The sequence below is a fragment of the Myxine glutinosa genome, chromosome 6 (assembly GCF_964187855.1).
Source record: "Myxine glutinosa chromosome 6, kmMyxGlut1.1, whole genome shotgun sequence".
Taxonomy (NCBI): Eukaryota; Metazoa; Chordata; class Myxini; order Myxiniformes; family Myxinidae; genus Myxine; species Myxine glutinosa.
In genome coordinates this window covers 105219868-105227451 of record NC_136266.1, presented here as the reverse complement: position 1 = coordinate 105227451, position 7584 = coordinate 105219868, and positions in this window count along the sequence as shown.

Here is a 7584-nt window from a genome sequence, read left to right as displayed (position 1 = left end):
ATCCTGCAGCTGTGAACATTTATGATCCTCAACAGCAAAGCCGACACTATTATTGGTGGAAATGTTTCGGTGGCGTTTCGAATCGAGTCATCAAAACCTGCGCCCATAAAGCTAGGCCGTTTTGTGTGGGACCTTGTGTGTATTGCAGTAATAATGCACCTGTTCATCTAATTTGCGACGTAATGAATGGGCAGAGGGATGTCGCAGCTCCTTTGTGGGATTCCCTGCAGGCCCTGCACTTTGGAGGAAAGTTAGGTGAGAAGCGAGTTCCTTCAGTATGGTCCATAAGGTGGTCTTTCAGTTTGGTCCATAAGGTGGTCTTTCAGTTTGGTCCATAAGGTGGTCTTTCAGTGTGGTCCACAAGGTGATCTTTCAGTGGTCCATAAGGTGATCTTTCAGTGTGGTCCTTAAGGTGATCTTTCAGTGTGGTCCATGAGGTGTGGTTTGGGGTTTTATTATGGTTTATGGGGTAATTGATTATATGATTGTGCCTATCATATGATGTGATGTACTGTATTGCACACTAATAATCACATTGTGTATTCGTCTTGATAATAACAACCATTTGTTGTGGTTCCATGAATTAAACAAAGAAATACATCTCCAGTGACAATGTGCCAGAAAAGAAACAAATGTCAAAACTATTAGCTGTAATAATGTGTCGTAACTGTGACTACCAAATGCTGAACTAAATGACTATTTTTATGTCTGTCTCTTCGTCTGCGACCAGAATATCTCAAAAAGTTGTGTACGGATTCGGACAGGTTGGGTGTGTGACAAGGACGAATTTATGAGATTTTGGTAAAGATCCGGATCCGAGGATCTTTTAAAAAATTTTTTATTAAGTGATTATTCACCATTGAGTGATGGGTCCATAAACTATATATATATATATATATATATATATATATATATATATATATATATATATATATATATATATATATATATATATATATATATATATATATGTAGTAATGACTTGCGGTTGGGATTAAATTCAAATGGATCCATTTTTAGTTCTCCAACCTTTAATGAGCAAATAAACAACTGCTCGACGTTTCGATCAGCAACACGGACAAACGTGCATCCACTGACCTTTCTCAAGAGTAAAGCAAAACAACTCTATACTCTATACTCTGTATAGAGTATAGACCGCGTTTGACTGTACACCCAAATTTATATGCAGAGAAACTGCGTCACCAAGCATATAAATTATTACCTCGGTTGCTGTCATATATATTCTCAATATATACGTATATATTCTATACCCAATACTTGAGTATATATTCTCACTTTAGGTTTGCGATGTATCCGTTTAGCTTAATTCATTTAAGTTACCACCATCACTTGAAGCAATTAATCATGTTTATTTTTCATCAATTTATTTGAATTATGCTACGTTTTGTTTGATTAAACGTATTGTTGCGGTTTTTAGAACCCTCCACTTTGTAAATAATAATCCCTTATAAATAATCCCCTGTAAATATCCCCTCTTCTAATGTTAAAAGAGAGCACCATAGATAGGCCACGAGCAACACGTAGGACACCATAGGATCTTCTTTAGTTATTTCATTAGTATGTGTTTCAGGTAAGGCTCTGTTCCCAATAGTTTGAATCTACGTTGCATTAATGAAATAAGGATAGTAGACGGGTCAATATACAACCAGAACAGCCGTACCCCAAAAAAATTGCAAATTTTAGTTTTAATGCATTTCCTTATATTTTAAGACTTACTTAGGAACATATCAAAAGTTGGACAGAAATGGACCATGGGAAAGTAAAAAATTTTGACATGATAAAAATGTCACAAAACCATGCACGATTCACTACGTCGAAAACGTCTTTGGTTTTTTATTTTTGTTTCTTTTTGTTTATATAAATTAATTTGTTCCACTGAGACCAGCTGCAAAGGCAACATTTTATAACACTTGTTTCGTGTCTTTAACAATGTTTACATCTGCTACCTGACACATGTCTTTAACAATATGACCTCCCAGCATGTAGGCTAATGACCTAATTCCTCACTGGTAGTTGTGCAGCTTGACTGAGTAACAACTCCACATGAATGAGTTAATTACACCTAATTAGGACTCAATTGGACAACGTTGTATGGTAAACATTGGAGATACAATACAATACAACCAAGGAGATACAGTACAATACAACCAAGGCCAAGGCAGTAGCAAAAAGACAGGTAGGCCTATGCATACAATTGCCCCATATATTCTACATGTATTTTGTACTCCTACAACTGTAGTGTATGATGGTATTTATTTTCCAGGTTCTAGAGTTGTGGGGATGCATATTTATTTAATAGGAATGGGACCAGTTGATTGGGGGAAGGGGGGGGGGGGGGTTCTATCAGTATGTTTTTCTTCTGGACTATACATATCTTTTCCTGGTGCACCTTGTGACTAAGCAACAGAGCCCTTGTATATAATTCATTTCAGATGCAGAAAGCAATGGGATGACCACTATGCAGATTATTCCATAGTATGTTTCGACTGTACATTTCCCTGGAGACTGTCGAAAGTGACACTATAGAGTCTGTGTTGCAATCAGAGTGCATTCATTTCATTGACAATAGATTGAATCAGGAAAGGAATAAACTTGCAAAGGACTCGAAAACCAGTGCACTTTGGATCAACTACCAGCGTATGTTGGGAATTGCAAGGGCACTTGTGGCAGCTGATCGGACGGGGTCCTGGGAGATGCATCTCCAAGCCATATCAGCTTGCTTGCCGATATTTGCAGCTGCTGGCCATCCCAATTACCTGAAGTCAGCTCTACTCTATCTCGAGAAGATGCTTGCGTTAGAGGATGACAACCCTGAGGTTCATCAGAAGTTCCAATCTGGTTATCATGTAATCCGGCGCAGTGACCAATACTGGGCTGGCCTAGGCTCTGATCTTGTGATAGAACAGACATTAATGCGCTCACTGAAAAGCCAAGGGGGGCTGACTCGAGGAAGTGGAATGTCAGAGCACCAGAGAGCAGTTTGGACTCTGTCTTCAACCATATCGTCCTCCTACAACCTTGCTATGCAAGAACTGACCTCGAGTAGCTACTCAACAAGTGAACAACATAAGGAGTTGACAACATCCAGGGTGAGTCGAGATGAAGCTGATCGTGGCAAAGTTGCCGAAAAACTGGACAGCTTCACACCATTTTCTGATGACAAGTCATTGCGCAATATCATCACAGGGGTTACTGCAAATGAGGATGTCAATGTTCATGACCTATTCAAAGTAGGTAGTGACATTGTCAAGAAGATGGATGATCACCCAGCTTACTCCTATTCACACAAAAGGAGTTCTAAAGCCAAGACACTTGCATTCAGCAGGGCAGTCAAAGTTGCTGAGGACCGCACAATAGATCCAGCGTTACTATTCCAGAGGTTCTTAGTGGTGTCACAGACGGGAGATCTCCAGATAGGTGAAGTGATGAAATATGAACTCTGCCCATACCCAATGTCTCTTTTTGAGGCAAAAAACATCCTGCGCCAGCCAGATAAACCACAGTTGGCGGAGGCAATAAGGAATTATGCTACAACCAAATCTGACAATGCTGTCAACCAGACAGTTCCAGGAACAGATCACTATGTTCTTGACGGGGGATCACTTATTCACCGCTTAAAGTGGACAGAGGGATTCACCTACAGTTCCATTGCAGATGAATATGCCTCATTTACAGTACGACACTATGGCAAAGCTACTGTTGTGTTTGATGGTTATGAGGCTGGGCCAAGCACAAAGGACTGTTCTCATCAACGTCGGAATAGAAACAAGAATGCCACCAAGGTTAACATTACGGAGTCAACAAAATTTGTTGGGAAAAAGGAGGACTTTCTGTCGAATGAGTCAAACAAGCAGGCAATGATACTGTTGATTATAGAGGTGTTGCACAAGGAAGGCTGTGAGGTGATCCAAGCAGAGGGAGATGCTGATGTTGAGATTGCAAAAGCGGCCGTCGCAAATGCGGCTTCCAGATCTACAACCCTCATTGGAGAAGATACAGATCTCCTTCTCCTCCTGCTCTTCTATATGGTGGAGACAAACTGCATTGAACTCTATTTCCGTTCTGACAAGGCAAAATCAAATGTCTACAATATCAAAGTCCTTCAGCAGATACTTGGAAATGCAGCCTGCAGAGATATATTGTTCCTTCATGCATTAACTGGCTGTGACGCAACGTCTCGTGTCTTTGGGATTGGAAAGAAGTCAGGGTTTCAAAGAATCATCAAGAAAGAAAAGGAACTGATAGACAGCTCAAAGGTGTTCTGTAAACCACAGCAGAGTCAGGATGTTATTGAAACTGCAGGCTGCAGAGCAATGGTGGCATTGTTTAAAGCAAATCAGAACGACTCATTGGCATCGATCAGATACAACATTCTCTGCAAAAAGGTTGCAAGGGCTAAGGCATTTGTCACTCCTGAAAGACTGCCACCCACATCCGCTGCCTGCAAGTTTCATTCTCTGCGGACCTATTACCAGGTAATGGAATGGATGGGCCTTTGTTGTGGAATGGAGCCAACGGAGTGGGGATGGAAGGTAGAAGGAGGAAAACTTGTTCCAGTGATGACAGACAAAAAGCCCTGCTCCAGACATACTACTTCAGATGATTCACTGCAACTGTTCAGGGGGGTGCAAAACACTAAGGTGTTCATGTAGGAAGCATGGATTAGAGTGCACCAGTGCATGTGGACATTGCCAGGACAGCAACTGTGACAATATGAGTGTTGAACCAGACATAGAGGAGGAGGAGGAGGACGATGAAACTGGAATCTAAGACTAGAAGGCATATGGTACTTCCACATGTGTCAAAATTGTCCAATTTTTTATATGTGGCTTTCCATGTCATAGACTGGCAGAAACAATCAAAGAACATATATTTGTGCAAATATTTACTTTAAATTGCGAATGGTCTCAGGATTAGCACTGGATAAACTACCAGCAACGATCATAATACAAATATTGGTGCAAAATTTACTTTAAATTGTTAGTGGTCTGATGATTAATCAGTCAATTTTTTTACGTTTTATCTGCCGGCAGCCATCTTGTTTTCTGACGTCACTGAGGGACTTTCCCATGCGTCAAAATTGTCCAACTTTTAATATGTTGTCTTCCACTTCATAAACTACTAGAAATAAGCATAAAACAAAAATTTGCAATTTTTTTGGGGTCAGGCAGTATATTGACCCGTCTATAGGCCCTACAGCTCCCTCAACATCAGTGCGATTGGTTATCTAACCCGTGCGACCCCATTATGCACGCGGCCGTCTTGGAGAAGAAGGGGGGAGGAGTCAGCCAAGCGCCAGGAACAAGGCGTGGCTCTGTCAACGCCTCATCAAGGGGCGGGACCGGTGAGCCCTCGCGACCAACCAAGGCCGAGGCGAGCTCACCGGTGGGCGTTTCCAAAAGGCAGGCGGCTTGATACGCGGGCGGCCAATATAAGCGCCGCCGCGGACTACTTACAAAGTCGAGCGAGTCGGGTCGAGCTAAAAAAGGGGAGAGAAGGCGTGCACAAGAGAGTTGTGGAGAAGGCCTTGGTTGTGTTCATGAACTTTTGTTGGAGGCGCGCGCCGTGAAAGAAGGGTTGGAGAGGGTTCGCTAGCACGACCATCCAGCTATTACGTACGCGAAGGATCCCAGTTTTCCCCCGCTGTATATAATTGTCCGGTCGCGTTCAACGACACGCGGAGCTGGTTGCCGGGTTTCGCCTCGAACCCGGAGCGTGGACCGGAGCACGAGGTTAGAGCCGGACCTCGACGCCTGCCATCAGCCTGGACCCTACTCTTCCTTCCCACCATCCCTGCCATTCCATCCTTTCGTGTAAGTGTGTTTGTTCTGTCCTGGGCGTGTTAATTAAGACTGTTTAAGCTTGCCCTGTGTCCTTTTATTTCCTCTCTTGTATATTCTTGCCCTTTCGTTTCCTCTTTAATCATTACTGTATAAATAAACCATATTTGTTCTTTCTTTACCCCTTGGTTTGCTGATGCTTTACCTTTACTTGCTTTACCCCTTTTAGGAGTTTGCTGATGGAGCTGATTTGTTGATTTGTAATACTCAGTTCCAGAAAGAGGACAATAAGCTTGTTACATACACGTCAGGTGGGTCGACGACAACCGTTGACTTACCTGATGGTGCGTCGGCGAGATAGGGGGCACCTCCGGGACACAAAGGTGATCCCGGGGGAGGAGGCTGTTTCACAGCACCACTTGGTTGTCTGCGACATAAGGGTGAAAGCTGCGAGGAGAGCTCGGCGGGTGAAGTACCAACCCAGAATGAAGGTGTGGAGGTTGAAAGAGGTGATAGTAAGGGAGGCATTAAAAGAGAGGCTGAGTAGGGTAGAGGATGATGTGGTTGAGCTTGAAAGTGGTTGGATGTCAATGAAAGCTAGTCTGTTGGGAGCCGTTGGTGAGGTATGTGGATGGACAAAAGGACCACCGAGGCACTCGGAAACATGGTGGTGGGATGTTGAGGTTGGAAAGAGGATTGACGAGAAGAGGAAGAAGTTCAAAGAGTGGCAGAAGGCGAAGGGTACGGGAGCAGAAACAGCAGAGCATGAAAGTTATAAGGCAGCCAGGAAGGCTGCAAAGAAAGAGGTAGCAAAGGCGCAGGAGGCATGTAGGAAAATGTTCGGAGAACGCTTGGATTCGGAAGAGGGTCAGAAAGCAGTATTCAGGATTGCAAAGCAGATAGCGAAAGAGAGGTGTGATGTGATGGGGGTGAGTTGCTTGAAGGATGAAGTGGGACAAATCGTTGTCGACCCAGATGGAATTAATGGAAGATGGAAAAGATATATGGAAATGCTGTTGAATACAGAGAATGAATGGGATGGCAACATAGAGAGTAACCCAGTTTTAGGACCGGCAGAGAAGATAACTGAGAAGGAAGTTGAGGAAGCGATAAAAGCAATGAAGAGTGGAAAAGCGGGAGGGCCGACGGGAGTTGTGGGAGATATGTTGAAGGCAGCAGGAAGTTGGGGTGTGAAGAGAATGACAGAGATCTGTAATTTGGTGGTGAAAGAAGGCCGCATTCCAGTGGATTGGGAACTGAGTACCCTCGTCCCTCTATACAAGGGGAAAGGTGACCCTCTGGAGTGTGGCTCGTACCGAGCGATAAAGTTATTGGAGCATGGAATGAAGGTATTGGAAAGGGTGTTGGAGAGGAGGATAAGGAAGAAAGTGAAGATCGACGAAATGCAGTTTGGATTTATGCCAGGAAGAGGAACGACAGATGCACTTTTCATTGTGAGGCAGTTGCAGGAGAAGTACATGGATAAGAGGAAGAAGTTGTTTTTTGGGTTTGTTGATCTGGAGAAAGCATTCGATAGGGTTCCACACAAAGTATTGACATGGGCATTGAGGAAGTTAGGAGTGGAGGAATGGTTGATCAGAGTAGTGATGGAAATGTACAAAAGAGCACGCACAGCTGTAAGGACGAAGGACGGAAACAGTGGTGAGTTTGAGGTGAAGGTGGGAGTGCATCAGGGGTCGGTACTAAGTCCACTACTATTTGTAGCTGTGATGGAGGTGCTGGCTCAGACCGTAAAGGAGGGTTTACCATGGGAGTTGTTGTA